Below are 19,549 nucleotides of genomic sequence, written 5' to 3'. Positions count from 1 at the left end.
TTTCCTATTCATCATTTTTTCCCGTCGATTGTCCACCACCAACCGCAACCGGCCAGCTACATATGACCAACAACCGTCCTGCACTGCAGGCAGTTCAAACAAAGTGAGAGAGAAAGTAAACTTGATCAATACCAGGCCCTGCGCACCAAACCGATCGCCGATGATCGCAAACCGTGCGCGAGGGAAGCAATTGATAAAACAAACAATGAGCTCTCCGTACACAATAAACATTGGCCGCTATACGGGGAAACTAAAACCAACAGAAAAACCAATCAAATGTCGTTGCTCCACATGCACCGGTGCCGTGTAGATGTGCGTGAGTTCGCGGGTGATCGCGCCCGTTTGGACAAAATATCGCAACATCACAATCGCGGCTCAAGCATTCGAATATGGATTTGGTGTGTGGGATGATGATCGCGCATCGGTGGTGGTGGGCAACTCTATACTCGATCGTAATGTTTTGATGTCGATGTTGATCTTTTCACGATATCCGCGTCGCTTTACCGTACTAAGTTGCGTTCCGGGCTGATTGATTTTATTTAATCTAAAATGATTTAAAATTAATTATATATCAACCTGAATTAAAACAACACCAGCAGTACACAGTATATGTGACATACTATCAAATCTGTATGTTGACGAAGTTCGACCCATTAACCTTACCAAGCCCAACGAGTTTGCGCGGTGCGGAGGAGATTTTCGTGATTTATCTCGGCGGCACGATCGCGAGATCTGCTGTGCTGCTGGCGAAAAATGCGCAAAATCGTATACCAAGTCGCAACGCATACAGACAGCGCGATTAGCGATATGCTATCGCGCTGGTATTGCGTGGTATTATTGCGCGACCAATCCTCTCGACTTGATCTCACACACAAAGAGCCCTCGCGCGGGGTTAATGAGAGTAGAGTGATTGTTTGATATTTTCCTCCGTTCGTCCGCGTGCCACCACACACCGGTCGGGCGATCGTCCGGCGTAGTGCGTTGTTTAATCTTATTTATCTTACTTTCGATGACGACGGCGGCAGCGGCGACCGGTGAAGGCATTCGGTCGAGGCCGGATCGCGAGGGAAAGATAAGCAGCTTCGCGCGCCCGATCGGAAACGGGGGAATGGCCGTCAAAGGCCTCGATCTCTGCGCTCGCTCGTTGGTCGAGATATAACTGATGACTCATCGTACCCGAGCTTGTGATTACGAAAACCAACCAAATCTCGCGTGTTGTGTTTGATAACTTTTTTGAATTCTTGATCGTTTCCAGATGCGGCTGGGCTGTGAGTTTGAAACACGTCAGACTTTCAGCGGTCAATGGCGTGATAGGAGTCTACAATTCATGAACATCATAGACCTAAAAGTCGATCGCCACTAATTGCACGGCCACGTAATTCACAAATTTGACCATACTTTTCGATTTTCCTGAAGTTCCCAAATCGAAAAAATCGCTCCAAATCTAGTTTCGATCAATTTCACTGCCATTGTTCCCTTTTTGGGTCGATTCGTGAGAATTTCGTAAGCCCATCGGCGCGAAACAAGCTAAAACGTCGTCAGCTGGTGAGCGGACGCGAAATCGGTTCGAATCTTTCGACTTCACCGTCATCATCGTCGCCGACGTCGTCGTCCCCTTCTCGGTACAAAGTAGAACAATGTAGCGGCTTAAGCTGTCCGCCCGATGGCGGTATTATCCGTGGTAGCGCACATGCTTTTCGATGCAACAAGCGGCCAATCAAGCCAACGATGAGAAGAAGAAGGAGCGGTTGCAAATCTCCTCTGTCCGAATGCAGGCAATAATGGGTTCTCCCGTCTTGGTCTTGCACGCCACGTCCGAAGACGACGACGATGGGACCATGTGGCGTCCAATGGATGGAACACTATTTAGTATCGGGGTCTATTCAGCCGTGCCTAATGGGTGTGTGGTGTGTTTTATGTAGGTTGATACGCAATCGTGATTATTTTTGCGCTTCGGGTAAGAAGGCTGGAAACGGCTCCGTTGTAGCTCCGGACGGCAGACAGATATCAAATATCACCCATATGGGACATTATGCTTTATACACGATGGAACAAATCCATATGTTATGATTTTTTTTATCATAATGTTCATGATAAACATCACAACTAGACGCTGGTAGATAACAGAATGTTTACTATAGAAACATGAGAAAATTATCAAGCTTTTTTAGTGGAAAGTCTTCACCTGTCATAAGACGAGTTTAGTATGTATTCCATTTAATTTCACCACGTTGTAATCTTTACAGATACTTGGATGCAAGAAAAATAAATTATAAGAGACTTTTTGAATCATTTTGTTATCCGACCTCCATACTGTCGGTAAGAGCGATGACCCATTCTCACCCCCTAGACCCATGATCACCCCCGATGGCGGTACGTTTGATAAAACACGAATAGAACTCCATTTTTGGAGTAATGGGAATTATGTAGACGTAGAAGTAATTGATGAAACAGCTTTTCTTGTGAACAATTCCTACAAACTAGATCGTTACTAAGAAAAATTACCCGAAGAATTGAATTCCTCATTTCTTCTTCTTCTTCTTCTTCTTCTTCTTCTTCTTCTTCTTCTTCTTCAATGGCTCTACATTCCAACTGGAACTTGGCTACCTTTTCAATTCTATTAGCATTTCTTCTTTTATTTATTGAAAGCTTTTCTATGCCCGCCATTGCACGAGTATATATTTTGTGTGGCAACTTTATGACCAGGGAGTCGAGAATGGTTCCCATCCGAAAACATCCTGGTCCGGACCGAGAATCGAACTCGCCATCTCCAGATTGGTAATCCTACGCCTTTGCTTGCAAGGCTACTGGAGACCCCAATTCCTCATTTATTATCTATATAAAGCACAGGAAACAATTTGTGTACACAAGGCTTGCTTTTCGTTACATCGTTTGCATGAATATTGATTACATATCCGCGATCTTAAGCAGATTTAAACTAGGGCTTGATGGGGCATGTGGCTCATCAAATTGAATTTTTGTCTCTGGAATTTTATTATATACGCCAACATTATTCTGAAAAATAAATCTGATATCTCGATTGATCAATCTTGGCGAAATTTCCGAAGTAATTTCTAGAGAAATTTCTGCAGAAAAGTAGGATTTTTTCATAGGAAATTCTTTTTATGTTTTCTTTCCTTAGTAAAACCGATATTTTGATGGAAGTATTCTTCCAGAATTTCAATACTTCATTAAAGAAATTTCCAATGGAAAGAAGAAATTTTTGATAGAATTTTTAACGAACTAGTCAAAGATTTTTGAAAGGGATTTCCCAAGAAATTCCGAATGGTATTTCCAAATTATTTCCCAAAGGAATTTTTAAAAAATCGAAAAAAATATCTTAAGGATTTTCCATTGATATTACCGAAAAACATTCTAATGGAATTTCATCAGAGGAATTTACAAAGAAATTTCTGAAAGAGTTGCTGAAAAACTGAGGAATGTCCTAGTCAATTCCTTAATGGATTTCCTATAGGAAGTTTTGAAAGATTTGCCGGATGATATTCTAAAGAAATTTCTTTATAATCTTTATTTGCGTGCTTTTTTGTTAATTTTGAAATTAAGTTCAACACGAACAGGAATTCCTGAATGAATTTCTAAAGATATTCCTCAAGGTTTTTCTGATGGTATCTCCATAGAAATTTCCGGTGGAAATGAATTCAAAAAAAATCTAAAGTATCTTCCGAAGAAATTCCTACGTGAATTTTCAAAGCCTAAAAATTTGTTTTAGGAATCTGTGAAGGAATTTCCTAACGAGTCCCCTAAGGCAGCAATACTCAAACTGGGATACATGTACCTCTGGGGGTACCTTCGCTGGCCCCAGGGGGTACCTCGGACAAAAATGCCTAATAGCGGATGTATTACAATTCCAATAAAAACTTATTGGGATAGTTTTGATATTTGTTTAACTTTTGATTCTAAAACTTTGTGTTGTACATAATATGCATGGCGATCAGCCATTCAAAGTCAAGTTAATCTTGCCTACCACAACCAGCACAGTTTTTGACAAGGATGTTGTCGATCATTTAGTAATCTGCTTTCGATCATTTAGTACTTTGTCAATAACTCATTTCAGAGGCCTAATTTCAAAATGTATTGTATGGTGGACTCTTAGTGCGAAGGTTTTTCTACAACTCTCTTTAACAGGTCGATGTTCGAATTCCACTATTAAAGGAGTTACGGTGCTAGTTGCTATACTTATACTAAATGATAATAAAATATGCAATCATTTAGTCTAAGTTACTGCTACTAGCGCTATAGCTCCGTTATTAGTGAAATTCAAACAACGAACTGTTAGGCAGAGTTGTAGATAAACCTTTGCACTAGAAGTACACCATACAACACATTTTGAAATTTAGTTTCTGGAATGAGTTATTGACAAACTACTAAATGATCGAAGGCAAAATCATAAATGATCGATAACATCCTTGGTTTTTGATTGACTGTAGGACAAAATGGCAAAAGAACAACACAACGAAGCTACAAAATTTAAAAATCTTTAATGTAATCTATTTGATCGAGAAAAGAAAATGTATAAGCATCCGAACCAAAATCTAGAATCTGAACGTTAATAAGCCTCTATTTAAATGGCTTAAAAATCGAAAGCCTTCTTCCAAGAGGCTCGAAAGCCTTCTTTCAAAAGACTCGGCAACCTTCTTTCAATAGGCTCGAAAGCCTCCTTTCAAGAGCCTTAGAGACCTCCTTTCAAGAGTATCAGAAGCTTTCTTTCTAGAAGCTCGGGAGCTCCTTTCAAGACGCTCGGGAGTCTCATTTTAAGGGACTCGTACGCCTTTTCTTAAAAGGCTTGGAAGCCTCCATTCAAGATTCTTAGAAGCCTTCTTTAAGAGGATCAAAAGCCTCCTTTCAAAAGGCTACGAAGCCTCCTTTTAAGAATATAAAAGGCTTCTTTCAAGAGGCTCGGATGCTTCTCATTATTAAGGATCAAAGGTCTCCTTTCAAGATCCTTAGAGGCCCCTTCAGAGACCTCCTTTCAAGAAACTTGGAAGCCTTCTTTCCAGAGTTTCAGAATCCTTCTTTCAAAAGGCTCGTAAGCCCCTTTCAAGAAGCGCGGAAGCATCCTTCCAAAAAAGACGAAAAAGGAGGCTTTCAAGAGACTCAGAAGCCTTCTTCAAGAGCCTTAGAGGCCCACTCCAAATGGTTCAGATGCCTCCTTGGAAGCCTTCTTTTAAGATTCTCAGAAGCCTTTTTTCGAGAGGCTTGGAAACATCCTTTCAAGAGGGTAGAAAGCCTTCTTTCAGGAGGGTAGAAAGCCTACTTTAAGGAGGTTCGAAAGCCTCGTTTCAAGATAATCGAAAGCCTCTTTCCCAAGCAGCACAAGTTGGACAGAAATGGTTGCAGCAACTTGATTATGACTAAATCTGGTCACATATGAGTTGCAATGGCCTATGTGCAATATTTTTGTTGCTAGGGTTTCAGAGGCCTTCACAAGGAACAATTTCAAAAATACTTTTTTTCGATAGAAACCATGTGAATGATGGAGAGCCATTTATCACTTTAGTTCTCGGGTCCGTCTTTTCATATAGCTACGCTTATTTTCATTACGACGATAAAAATAGGGGGTACCTCAATGAATCCAAAAGTTCAAAGGAGTACCTCTTAAGAAAAATTTTGAGAACCGCTGCCCTAAGGAATTTTCTAATGAATATCCGAAAGAATTACCAAATATAGGTGTTTCAAAAGTTATTTCCAGAGAAATTTTTAAAGGAATTCGTAAATGTTTTTCTAAATAAATGTTTCAGAGAAAATCCGAAAGAAATCCAGGAGGAATCCCGAAGGAACTCCTGAGGTAGACGGAGGATTTTTCAAAGAAATCCATTGAGGAATTTCTGGAGGAAATCTTGAAGTAATGCCCAAAGAAATTCTTGGAAAAATCTGAGCATGTCGGAAATTCCTTCAGGAGTTCCTTTTAAAAATCCATCAGGAGTACAGAAATTCCCCATGAGTTTCTTTGAATTTTATTCTATAATGTTGGGAGGAATTCCTCGGCTAACTTATGAAATTATTACTCAAGGATTTGCCGAAGGAATTTTTTAGGATGCTTTTGAAAGAAATTTACCTAATGTGTTATGGAAATTCTGAAGAAATTCCCGAAAGATTTTTTGAAGGAATTACTGGATTCGTTTCAGGAGGATGTTTTGGAGAAATCCTTACGGGAATTTTTGAAGTTATCTTCAAAAATTTTTTTGGAGAGATTTCACAATAAATTACTGGTGAATTTATCGAAAAAACAATTACCTGGGGCTATTTTCGAATGAAATCCAAGAGAAATTCCAGATGGAACAATTCCAGAAGGAATTCTGGAAGGAATTCCTGAAGGAATTTCCAAAGGAATTCCTGAAGAAATCTAGATATTTCTTCAGAAATTATGTTTGGTGATTCTCCCCAAAATTTTCCAGAAATTACTTTGTGAATTCGTTTCGAAAATTTTTTTTATTCCTTAATGAGTTCAATCAGATTTTCTGCAATTAATTGCATATTATTCGGCAACTCGGCCGTACGAAAACCATTTTTTTGTTAAATATCTTGGCTATGCATATGCACAGCATATGTTTCGAAATGGACAAATTGATATGAAATTTGCGAAAAAGAATCCACGTGTCTTGGAGGGGTGGGGGGGGGGGTTGTTAAATATCTTGGCTGTGCATATGCCCATATGAGTCCCTCCAAGACACGTGGTTTCTTTTTCGCAAATTTCATATCAATTTGTCCATTTCGAAACATATGCTGTGCATATGCACAGCCAAGATATTTAACAAAAAAACAGATTTTTTGTTCAATTGATTCGGAAATTCTTTCTGGAACTCATTTAGAATTTCCTACAGGAATTCCTCCACAAAATTCGTCAGAAATTCTTCTGGGAGCTCCTCCAGAAATTTTCCCTAGGATTAATTTAAAACACATTTCAAGCTTGAATCTACAATACCAATACTCGAATGACTGAGACCGGGAAGCAACCGGACATCAGTTCTGACTTTGACAGAACTTTTGCCCAATATCAACTAGACATTCGTCCATATAATATGCTTGAAACATCATTATTATCAATATTATCCGAAGTATTGGAAGAGTTCTGAGGATCGTGTGAACTGAAGAAAACAATAACAATAATGCCTCTAGATGATAAAATTAGACCCCATAAGATGATGTCATCCCCACATGAATGATCATAACAATTTCGTAAATTATTTCGAAATAACTACCCAAATTAAAATTATTTTCCGAAGTAGACGAGCTCGGTGGTCTAGTGGCTATCGCTTCTGCCTTATAAGCAGGAGGTCGTGGGTTCAATTCCAGGCTCGTCCCTTTCCTACTTTGTATTTCTATCTTAGTTCTTTCTGTGTTTCACGTTATACCAAAACGATTCCTACTGTTATAACCTTCCACACAATCCCAAAACCTCCCGTGGCACCTATGAGAGGTCGTAGAGTTCTTTGCATCTTTCTTAAGTAGGTGTCCAACAAACCATCCTTCCCCATCCTCAGCATTCGCAAGGACGTGGCCAGGACAGATCTCGACTATTGGAGAGTGCATTGCTTCCATGTAAGAGTTAGTGATTAGACTATTAGTTACAATAGTCTTGGCTTGTACCACCTACGAATTTGTGCGAACTGCTAAATGCTGATGCTAAATTAAAATTATTTTCCGCTATATCGAGAGACTGATCGCATATGTTTTATCGATTCCTATTCTGTCGGATACACACGGTGGTTTTCTCAGAAAATGCTTGCTTTAACAGGAATTTACCTTCCAATGTTTGTTTACAAAATAAGTTACGCCCAAATCGCAAATCATTCCCGATTTGTAACATGTGCATTTTGGTTGATTTTGTAAATCGTTTGTCAATCCTACCCACAAACTCAATCATTTCCAGCTTACCACAGACCACAGGGACCAACGAGATAAGGAGAAATCGAGGTTTGGAAGGATAATTCGAATGGGTACTAGATCGAAAAAAGCTCATTGCTATGAAAAACCATGAAAAACGACAATAAAACAAATGTCATCTCTTGTTTTTGATTTGTTTGTTATTGTTCAAAGATGGTCTAGTAGCTTAGAAATATGAATATATCGACATAGAGGGAGAGAATGCTGAACAAAATATGACCAGAACACATCGAGATATGGAGGTTATCGAGATGTAAAAACCTCAAATGTATGTATGTAGATTGAAATTGGAATGTCAATGCGATCAAACGCCTTGCTAAAGTCAGTGTATAGAGCTTCCAGCAGTTGCCATTATCTATCGCATTAAGAGAATAATCAATGAATTCTATTAAATTTGTAGCGGTAGAGCGAACTTTGAAAAATCCGTGGTGCTTATTCGTAATACTGTTTTAAGTTGTGAACATAAAGTTTGGGAATGGAATGCAAGAGATAATGGCTATTCCACGGTAATTACTTTTTATTTTTTTTTTCTTTTGCGATTCTTTAATTTTTTATCTGCCTATTGTACCAAATTGGATATTTTGAATAAATTTTTGAAATAATAATATCAAAAAATGATGTTATAAAGACATCAACGGAAGATTCAATATTACCTTCATTATCTAAAATTTGCTTCACAGTTAAAACTACTTAGCTTATGTTCACCCAATCAGACTGTAAGATCTCACCAAAATTTCCTCAGCATTTAATTAAGTATTTAATTTCAAGAAGTATCAGCCCTGAATAGATTTTAGGTTTTTTCGTATAACTGTGGTTCACTTTATACTGGAACGTTGCGATAAGTTGTGCGGCTACAAAACATGGCCATGCTGAAGGAGGCTGGGTTTGATTTTTGGTCCTGGTCTAGGCAAGTTTCTCGTTTTCCCCGGGCATAAAAGTGTCTTCGTCTTAGCCTAATGAATTCAAGATATACATATGCAAAAATGGTAACTTGGCTTAAAGTCCTCGCAGTTAATAACTGTGGAAGTGATGAATGAACACTAAGCTGCAAGGCAGTATTGACCCAGTGGGGATGTTGTGCCAATTAGAAGAAGGTTCCTGAGCTCAACTTAAAGGAGATAGAAATGTTATTATGAAGCTCCGAGATAGCAGAAGCTGGTATCATTTTACTGATGTCCCAAAATTATATTAAAATTGTCATGTTTCTTGGAATACCAACGATAGCAATCTTCATAAATTCACGATAATTTAATTTCAAGCTCTAGCTATTTCGCGATTTTGCCCAACGAATATCGCTATCAAGTTCCCACCAGTGAACTATAATATCCTTAATGGTTATCAAACTGCAGATAGCAAAAAAAGAGAACCGGCTGGCATCGTTGAGATCACACACACTTACATACCCACTACGAACCGAACCCCAACTGTATTGTGATTATTTTTGGATTAAATTGATAATGGAAGTAAAGCGGTTCCCTTCCCGATATAGACACCACGACGTAGATACGACGACTGCTGATGGTGCTGTTTTACCTGCTGGTTCAAGTTCGGTCCTGCTATTTCGATGGGTATTGTTCGTTCTTCGAGGATAAAGCAAAACCGAAACGGACAAGCAAGAAGAGGAAACCGCGCCACGTTGGAGAGGGGACCAAAGGGAACACAAGCATTATCATGCAAGTTTGATACGAACTTAGAGCGGAAAGGAAAGATCTCAACCCCAGACGAAACAGCCACTACTATCAACTGGCACTGGCTGCGAGCGACGGACCAACCGGTCACCTTTTCCAATCTAAAGGCGAGATCACGTATGAGGCGTCCGTCCCCAGTGGGTATCGAAATAAAAGGTTAGCGCATGCAAGAAGTCGAGATAGAGAGAGGGTCTTCTTCTACTGCCTAGTGGATACACAGACCTACGACCACTTGACGAGGAATTCTACGAAACGGAAAGCGATGTTTGGGGACGAATGGACACACATCGTTGAACCCTTTTTGGTTCTACAGCATTGTTCACTGTTGCCTCCTATCGAGTCCATAATAGCTTCCGATACAGTGATAGTGTCCTGTTCCCAAGCCAATCAAACACTCGTGGCTGAAGGAAACATTATTTGCTATGTTTCGCCACCAAAAACAGTATTGCGACAGCAAAAAAAGACGAAACTTTCTGACATAGTTCTGCCCCGGTCATAGAGGTAACTAGGAACTTCCACCCGTATATAAAAATTCGATCGCTTTGTATTGATTTTTCTAATTTTCTAGGACAAACCAACAATATATCTTGTGAGAAAATCATGCCACCTGACCCAAGACCCCCACCTCCATCTTTTATTAATGCCAATGATTTTTTATTAGTAAGTGGGTTTATTCCTAGCAGAGCCACAATCCACAGTACTGAAACTACCGCACTGCTTCATGTCTCTTGAACTTACACGCGGAGAAGAAGGGCCAACAAAGATCCAGAGGTGGTATAAAAAGACAAGAAAATGAGGAAAACTCCGTCTGTCTGCCACTACCACAGAGCGGTGCCAGAACAGGCAGAACAGAAGCGGCAGATGTCAAATATAGTGGAAAAGAAGCCTCTTTTATTGCCCCTGTGTATGTCCGTCCGTTCGTTTAATGTTGGTTCAACAGCACTCTCTTTTGGAAGCAAGACCTCGGCACAAACTGCTGTTGTGACTACCGGAGTATACGGTGTCCAGTCCAGTCCAGTCTGTCACAGTATGCAACATCTTGGATTTACCTCAGCGTCGTACTTGCTCTCTATATCTCTTCACCCGCTCGTGTGAAGAAGTTTTGAATTACCATTTCCCCACGGTTGAGCAGTTCAAACATTGTGAATTATGCTAAGCTCCGAACCGCTGTTAGTCTTGTCGTCACTTGGCTGTCATCGAGAAAGTTGCGCAACTTTGCGCCCTTAACAAATGTAGCCACATTTACAAATATACAAACATTACTCTCCGGGAGAAAACTTCTAAGTAGATTACACTAATCACGGTTGTGTATCATTTGCGACAACAATCCCGAATTGGTTGCTGCTGCTGCTGTAATCTGTTCCTGTTTCCTCCCCGTTGAAGTTGGGGGAAGGCACTGTTTTAGGAGGGGAGTGCAACATATTTAGACGAGAGGCAGGCAGGCAGGAAGCTGCTTTGCTTTTGTTTCGGAACTCTTTATTTGCTTATCCCAGATTCCCTCACGGTAGCTCTCCCGAGTATCTGGCGGGTGGAACTCTAGCCAAGGCAGACGGCAATCGAGATGCGTCGTCGTCGTCGTTGTTGTTCGGTCTGAACAAAGCTCTTTATAATGGGGAGTCGACTCTGGACTGGATATGAAACTCTGGGGAGCAGTGGCAAAACAAAAGACCACCTCCAGGCAAGCTGTCTGCAGGGTTTGGATGTGAAAGGAAAATGTATGTAGAACTTTGTTTTATTTCAGCAACTGGATCTTGGGAATGTGAATCAGGAAAAATAAACTAACGCTTTTTTAGTGTTCGTTTATGTTTTGGAACAATAATTGGGTATGCTGGTTTGTTGCAGTGTTTGTGTCTGTTGTAAGCTACGTTTGATTTAGTGATACTGTTGAGGTCCAAATACGTATCTGATCTGTAAAAAGTTACTAAATGGTGGAATCAAATATACCTAATCGTTCTACTTCATTGATTTATAGGATCTGCTCTTCACTCTTCATTCATTAGCAATGTTAATGTTTACCTTTACGACCCTCGTACTTAAGGAACAGCAATGTCGAAATGTTCTAAATAAGGGTATGCAGAATTCACTTTCAATTGATATTGATAGACGATAAAAGAGAGGCATGAAGCAAGTTTGTTGCAACTTGATACAATAGAATCGAATAAACCCACACCGAAAAGCTACGATAAAGCGCTTAGTTCTCGCCGTTAGGGACAATGGGGCTTTAGCACAGCAATCAAAAGTTAGTTAAAATGAATCACCATTAATTAATTTTCAATAAGAAAATCAGGATACGAAGAATGAATGATTTCCAAAATTAGAGAATAAGGAAAAACTTAGGGATTTTTTTTTCGGAATTTATGAATTAATCAATTTCCAAATTTCTGAATTTCCCAATTTCTGAATTTCCAAATTTCTAAATTGCCGGATTTCCAAATTTCGAAGTTTCTAACTTTCAAATTTTGGAATTTTAGAATTTTTATTTCTAAAATTTTGAATTTTGAATCAAATTTCTGAATTTTAGAATTACTGAGTTTAAGAATTTTTAAATCTAAATTTCTGTATTTTGGAAATTTGGAATTTCAGAATTTCAGGACTGCGTAATTTCTAAATTTCAAAATTTCTGAAATTATAAATTTCTAAATTTTATAATTTCTAAATTTATTAATTTACGAATTAATTAAGAAAGAGTAAAGCAATAAAAGAATAAAAAATGGAGAAACTACAAAAAAAGTACAAAAGTAAAAGAAAGTACAAAAGAAAAAGGAGCAAAGGTAGAAAGTTTAGAAATCAAGAATAATTTATAAATTTAGAAATTAAGGAATAAAGAATTTAAGAATTAAGAAACTAATAAATCAACGAATTGAAGAATTAAGAAATCAAAGGATTTATTAATCAAGTAATTATGGTAATGAGGAAATAAAGAATTAAAGTATAAATACATAATTTTAAAATTTTAGAGTTTTAGAATTTTAGAATTTTAGAATTTTAGAATTTTAGAATTTTAGAATTTTAGAATTTTAGAATTTTAGAATTTTAGAATTTTAGAATTTTAGAATTTTAGAATTTTAGAATTTTAGAATTTTAGAATTTTAGAATTTTAGAATTTTAGAATTTTAGAATTTTAGAATTTTAGAATTTTAGAATTTTAGAATTTTAGAATTTTAGAATTTTAGAATTTTAGAATTTTAAAATTTTAAAATTTTAGAATTTTAGAATTTTAGAATTTTAGAATTTTAGAATTTTAAAATTTCAGAATTTTAGAATTTTAGAACTTTAGAATTTTAAAATTTTAGAATTTTAGAATTTTAGAATTTTAGAATTTTAGAATTTTAGAATTTTAGAATTTTAGAATTTTAGAATTTTAGAATTTTAGAATTTTAGAATTTTAGAATTTTAGAATTTTAGAATTTTAGAATTTTAGAATTTTAGAATTTTAGAATTTTAGAATTTTAGAATTTTAGAATTTTAGAATTTTAGAATTTTAGAATTTTAGAATTTTAGAATTTTAGAATTTTAGAATTTTAGAATTTTAGAATTTTAGAATTTTAGAATTTTAGAATTTTAGAATTTTAGAATTTTAGAATTTTAGAATTTTAGAATTTTAGAATTTTAGAATTTTAGAATTTTAGAATTTTAAAATTTTAAAATTTTAGAATTTTAGAATTTTAGAATTTTAGAATTTTAGAATTTTAGAATTTTAGAATTTTAGAATTTTAGAATTTTAGAATTTTAGAATTTTAGAATTTTAGAATTTTAGAATTTTAGAATTTTAAAATTTTAGAATTTTAGAATTTTTAAATTTTAAAATTTTTAAATCTTCAAATTTATAAATTTTACAATCTTTTAATTTTAAAATTTTTAAGTTTTTAAATTTTAAATTATAAATTTTTCAAATTTTTAAATTTTTAAATTTTTGAATTTTTAAAATTAAAATTTTAAATTTTTTAATTTTTTAATTTTTCAATTTTAAAATATTCAAATTAAACCTTTAAAACCTTTAAATTTCAAATTTTTCAATTTTTCAATTTTTTCAATTTTTCAATTTTTCAATTTTTCAATTTTTCAATTTTTCAATTTTTCAATTTTTCAATTTTTCAATTTTTCAATTTTTCAATTTTTCAATTTTTCAATTTTTCAATTTTTCAATTTTTCAATTTTTCAATTTTTCAATTTTTTAATTTTTCAATTTTTCAATTTTTCAATTTTTCAATTTTTCAATTTTTCAATTTTTCAATTTTTTAATTTTTCAATTTTTCAATTTTTCAATTTTTCAATTTTTCAATTTTTCAATTTTTCAATTTTTCAATTTTTCAATTTTTTTAATTTTTCAATTTTTCAATTTTTCAATTTTTTAATTTTTCAATTTTTCAATTATTCGATTTTTCAATTTTTCAATTTTTCAATTTTTCAATTTTTAATTTTCAATTTTCAATTTTCAATTTTCAATTTTCTCAATTTTTTATTTTTTCAATTTTTCAATTTTTCAACTTTTCAATTTTTCAATTTTTCAATTTTTCAATTTTTTATTTTTCAATTTTTCAATTTTTCAATTTTTCAATTTTTCAATTTTTCAATTTTTCAATTTTTCAATTTTTCAATTTTTCAATTTTTCAATTTTCAAAATTTCAATTCTTCAATTTCAATTCAATTTTGCAATTTTTCAATTTTTCAGTTTTTCAATTTTTTAATTTTTCAATTTTTCAATTTTTCAACTCTTTAATTTTTCAATTTTTCAATTTTTCAATTTTTCCATTTTTCAATTTTTCAATTTTTTAATTTTCTAATTTTTCAATGTTTCAATGTTTCAATTCTTCAATTTTTCAATTTTTCATTCAAAATTTTTCAATTTTTCAATTTTTCAATTTTTCAATATTTCAATTTTTTAATTTTTCAATTTTCCAATTTTTCAATTTTTCAATTTTCAATTTTCAATTTTCAATTTTTCAATTTCTCAATTTTTCAATTTTTCAATTTTTCAATTTTTCAATTTTTCAATTTTTCAATTTTTCAATTCTTCAATTTTTCAATTTTTCAATTTTTCAATTTTTCAATTTTTCAATTTTTCAATTTTAAATTTTTCATTTTAATTTTTGAATTTTTGAATTTTTAAATTTTTCAATTTTCAATTTTTCAATTTTTTTTAATTTTCAATTTTTCAATTTTTCAATTTTTCAATTTTTCAATTTTTCAATTTTTCAATTTTTTAATTTTCTAATTTTTTAATTTTTAATTCTTCAATTCTTCAATTTTTCAATTTTTCAATTTTTCAATTTTTTAATTTTTCAATTTTTCAATTTTTCAATTTTTCAATTTTTCAATTTTTTAATTTTTTAATTTTTCCAGAGGCGTCGCATCCGCATGTGCAACCTGTGCACTGCACATGTTGCAATTTTATCCACAACATTTAAACTCTAGATAGATTTCTTGTCTTTCTAATCCAAGCATGTATTTGAATTATGTGCTTTTGAAAGATGCTTCATGCAAATTTGACTATTAGATACATAAACGATACATACATAAACAGATTATAGTGGAAGTAAATGGAAGTTTAAAATTTTTTAACCTTGTAACATTTTCCCCTAAGACGCTCAATATTATTTCGGAAAATATGCATTTTCTTTATAAGCGGTATGTGATGTGAGGCAACCAAATGCTGCGATGGAGATGCGTTATATTTTTCTCTACAATACCGAACCGACCCACCGACACCATATGTTGAATCAACACGGAACTTTCAGCCGAGAACGTTTTGTCACGCACGACGCCTCTGAATCTTTAAATTTTATATTTTTTAAGTTTTTAAGTTTTTAAGTTTTTTAGTTTTGAAGTTTTGAAGTTTTGAAGTTTTGAAGTTTTGAAGTTTTGAAGTTTTGAAGTTTTGAAGTTTTGAAGTTTTGAAGTTTTGAAGTTTTGAAGTTTTGAAGTTTTGAAGTTTTGAAGTTTTGAAGTTTTGAAGTTTTGAAGTTTTGAAGTCCCAGCCCCAGCCCCAGCCCCAGCCCCAGCCCTGGTGCCCCAGCCCCAGCCCCAGCCCCAGCCCTGAAGCCCCCAGCCCCAGCCCCAGCCCCAGCCCCAGCCCCAGCCCTGGCCCCAGCCCCAGCCCCAGCCCCAGCCCTGGAAGCCCCAGCCCCAGCCCCAGTCCTGGGCCCCAGCCCTGGCCCCAGCTCCCAGCCCCAGCCCTGGTGGCCCCAGCCCCAGCCCCAGCCCCAGCCCCAGCCCCAGCCCCAGCCCCAGCCCCAGCCCCAGCCCCAGCCCCAGCCCTGGCCCCCAGCCCCAGCCCCAGCCCCAGCCCCAGCCCCAGCCCTGGTGCCCCAGCCCCAGCCCCAGCCCCAGCCCCAGCCCCAGCCCCAGCCCCAGCCCCAGCCCCAGCCCCAGCCCCAGCCCCAGCCCCAGCCCCAGCCCCAGTCTCCCCAGCCCCAGCCCCAGCCCCAGCCCTGTGCCCCAGCCCCAGCCCTGGGAAGCCCCAGCTCCCAGCCCCAGCCCCAGCCCCAGCCCCAGCCCCTGTCTAGCCCTGAAGTTTTAAAGTTTTGAAGTTCTGAAGTTTTGAAGTTTTGAAGTTTTGAAGTTTTCAGTTTTGAAGTTTTGAGTTTTAAGTTTTGAAGTTTTAAAGTTTTGAAGTTTGAAGTTTTAAGTTTTAAGTTTTGAAGTTTTAAGTTTTGAAGTTTTAAGTTTTAAGTTTCAAGTTTAAGCTTTGTTTTAAGTTTTAAATTTTTAAGTTTTTAAGTTTTAAGTTTTTTTTAAGTTTTTAAGTTTTTAAGTTTTTGAGTTTTTAAGTTTTTAAGTTTTTATGTTTTTAATTTTTTAACTTTTTAAATTAATTTTAAAATTTTGAGGTTTTTAAATTGAATTAAACTTTGAAATTTTGAAATTTTGAAGTTTTGAAATTTTAAAATTAAAAAAAAATGTACATGAATAAAGGAATAAAAAATATGTAAAGGAATTAAGGAACTAAAAAATTAGAAAAAGGGAATTAAAGACTTTCAACGCTCGGCTGTAATTTAAAAAAATAAGAAATTTAAAAAGGTTTTGAGAAAATGATGCTGAAAGGAATTCAGAAATAAGGTTTAAATTCCTAATAAAAAAAATTATGAATAAAGGAATCAAGCAATTAAGGAATAAGTAAAATAAGAAAAAAGGGGATTGAGAAAATAAGGCATTTAAGAATAAAATAGTTTAAAAAATGAGGAATTAGGGATTTGAGAATAAAGGAATAAAAGAATGAAGGAACTAAGGAATTTAGAAATTAAGGGATTACGGAATTGAGGAATTAAGGCATTAAGGAATTAAGGAATCAAGAAATTAAAGAACTGATAAATTAAGGAATCAAGAAAATAAGGCGTGAAGGAAAATAGGAATTGAGGAATTAAGAAGTTAAGGAGCCAAGGAATTAAGGATTGAGATAAGAAATCAAGAATAAAGGAACGGACACAATCATAATACTTTTAAAAATCAAAGGTTAAGGGGATAGAAGAATTAATGAATAAAGCAATAAAAGAATATGTGAAAGAATCAAGAAATCAAAAAAATCAAGGAATTAAGGATTAAGAAATCAAGAATTAAGAATTAATGAATAAAGAAATAAAAGAATATGTAAAATTAATTATTGATAAGGATTTAAGGAAGGAGTTGAAGAATCAAACAAATAAGAAATTAAGGAGATATCGAATTGAGGATTTTATGAATGGATGCATTGAGGAATTTACAAATTAGGGAGTAAAGAATTTATGAAATTTACAAAAAGGAGTCAATGAATTGAGAAATAATGGAGTTATTGAATAAAATAATGAAAGAATCAGTGGTTGAAGAAATTAGTGAATAAAGGAATAAAAGAATAAAGGAATAAATGAGTAAGGAAGAAAATCGCATAACAGAAGGGAAAATAGAAGAAAAAAAATAATAAAGGAATAAAAGACCAAAGGAACGAAAAAATGAAATAAGCAAGCAATAAGAAAATTAAGTAATTGCAAAATATTAAGGAACTACTGAAATGATAAATAAGGAATCAAAGGATCAAAGGATTGAGAAATTAAGGTATTCAAGAATTGAGGAGTTAAAGAATCAAAGCATGTAAGTAATTTGTATTTTTATTGATGGCAACTTGTTGTTAAGGCGGATTGATCAGTTTATGCACCTTTTAAAAAACAATATGGCAAAATTTGAACATGTTTGTTTGAACGTGCATAACATTTTATTTATGACGGTACATCCCCCATTTTTTTTAGAAAGGTCCTCTCTTGGTGGACAGCAGAAATGCGACTCAATCGAGATATCCCACTCATGTGCTTCCGAGAAGCGAATAAGATTTTCACATGACTCATTATCATAACTATGGACACCGAGCCAGCGTCAGTTTCCACATCACTACCGGCGCTCTGATGGCCGATAATGTGTTTGATTAGTGTTGGATGCAGCCAATATAAACAAAACTATAGACACAAACACAATAGCCCATATGCGGCGGACGATGATGATGATGGTGATGAGTGCCTATTGTTATGACTCAACCGTTATCAGAGAAAGCATCCGCATCGAATCATAAACATACTCACATGTGTCACTCCTGGGGAACCGCCAGCCACCGCCACGTTATCGCTGTTTTGTTATCCAAAGGGGGTTCGTTATCTACACCCTAGCAAAAAGTGCATTTGGGCTGGGGTTGCAACTTTTGCACAGAAATGCTGAGCCAGTCTATAAACAATGATCGTGTTTTTTTTTCAACGCAACGTGCGCTGTTATTGTTGCCGCTGTTGCTGGTGCGCTAATTGTTATCGACTTGATGTTTAATCCAAATCCAATTTATCCAATAATATCCAACCGAGCGAACTCTGCCCAACGTATAGCTTGTACATGTGCGTCTATATTGCTATTATTTTTATGGTACAGGTAAGCACTAAACAGCCCTATCGCTATCTCTTTCCCACGTGCACGATTCGATTGGATCGTCGTTAAGTACACTTTTGCTTTCGATTGATTTGCACTAATTTTCGGCTGCACAAATTTTTGCTGCTACACTTTTCCACTCTCTTCACTTCGCCTTCTTTTCACATAATTCGTATTAATTTCCTCTCTCTCTTGCTTCACATACACCTTCGCTTCTCGTACACACGCGGCGCGTATGCGGATAGGTCACTTCGATCGTTCCACCAAACCAAACGTAGCTGCAAGAGAAACGCCAAAACCAGACTCGCTAAGCCTGAGCCTGAGCCGAGAGTTGTTGTTCTTTTTTCTTTTCCCCCGAATGCACTTTTCTTCAGCCAGGAAAAGTGTTTTCCCTTTTATTTTGGTCTGCTTCGTGCAGTTATTTATGATTTTGTAACTATTTTTACATTCACGTCAGCCGATTAATTATGGTTGGCGACGAGTCGCGCATTCAGCCCTCAGAGACTGGTGCACTCTCACTCCGCACTGCACACTGTGCTAAGTCACCGTTCACCGAAGTTCTTCCAAAACAAACGATCTCCGTGATGGAACAGCACTCAAGCGCCGGGATAGTCATGTGCAGGAAGAACTCGATCCAGATAAAAAGAACCAACCGCAGAACTGATAACTAAACCACAAGGAGCACTTTGTGTATAATGTGCTCTTTCCTCCGCTGGGCACCACACAATCCTATTTTTACAGTATCCTAATGCGGTATATACGTGGATAGATCTATATCTAGAGGTTGAGAAGAGACACACAGAAAGTACACACTACAGGTCAGTGATAAAATTGATATCATTAGGGAGGCAACGAGACAAAAACGCGTGCTAGCTGCCCGAAAGTATGCAATGTACTGATTGTGATTGTGTTTCTTCTTCGTGCGCTATCGTTCGTCGTTCATATCCGTATCGTCGTCGCCGTCCCTGTGGTGGTGCAATCACATCCATCCGCACACTCGGTGTATGTGTTTTGGATAAACGACACAAAAGAGGCACGCGGAAGATATTATCATCAAGAGCAAAACACTACTGAACGAT

At 35.7% G+C, this 19,549-nt stretch overlaps 1 protein-coding gene across 2 annotated transcripts in view; it reads right to left on the bottom strand.

Moving 5' to 3' along the window:
* Positions 1–19,348, bottom strand: part of LOC134213570 (putative uncharacterized protein DDB_G0288537) — an 816,291-nt gene extending 796,943 nt beyond the window's left edge. Inside the window, exons 1-2 of one of the 2 annotated variants that reach the window (XM_062692739.1) lie at positions 18,917–19,348; positions 18,140–18,748 (exon numbers count right to left, since the gene is read on the bottom strand). The gene's annotated coding sequence lies outside the window, so the exon portion shown is untranslated. The remainder of the gene's footprint in view (positions 1–18,139; positions 18,749–18,916) is intronic. The other variant, XM_062692740.1, reaches the window with a different exon arrangement.
* Between the last annotated feature and the right edge of the window lie 201 nt (positions 19,349–19,549).

The sequence above is a fragment of the Armigeres subalbatus genome, chromosome 2 (genome assembly GCF_024139115.2).
Source record: "Armigeres subalbatus isolate Guangzhou_Male chromosome 2, GZ_Asu_2, whole genome shotgun sequence".
NCBI lineage: Eukaryota > Metazoa > Arthropoda > Insecta > Diptera > Culicidae > Armigeres > Armigeres subalbatus.
This window is presented reverse-complemented; position numbering and strand designations above follow the sequence as displayed.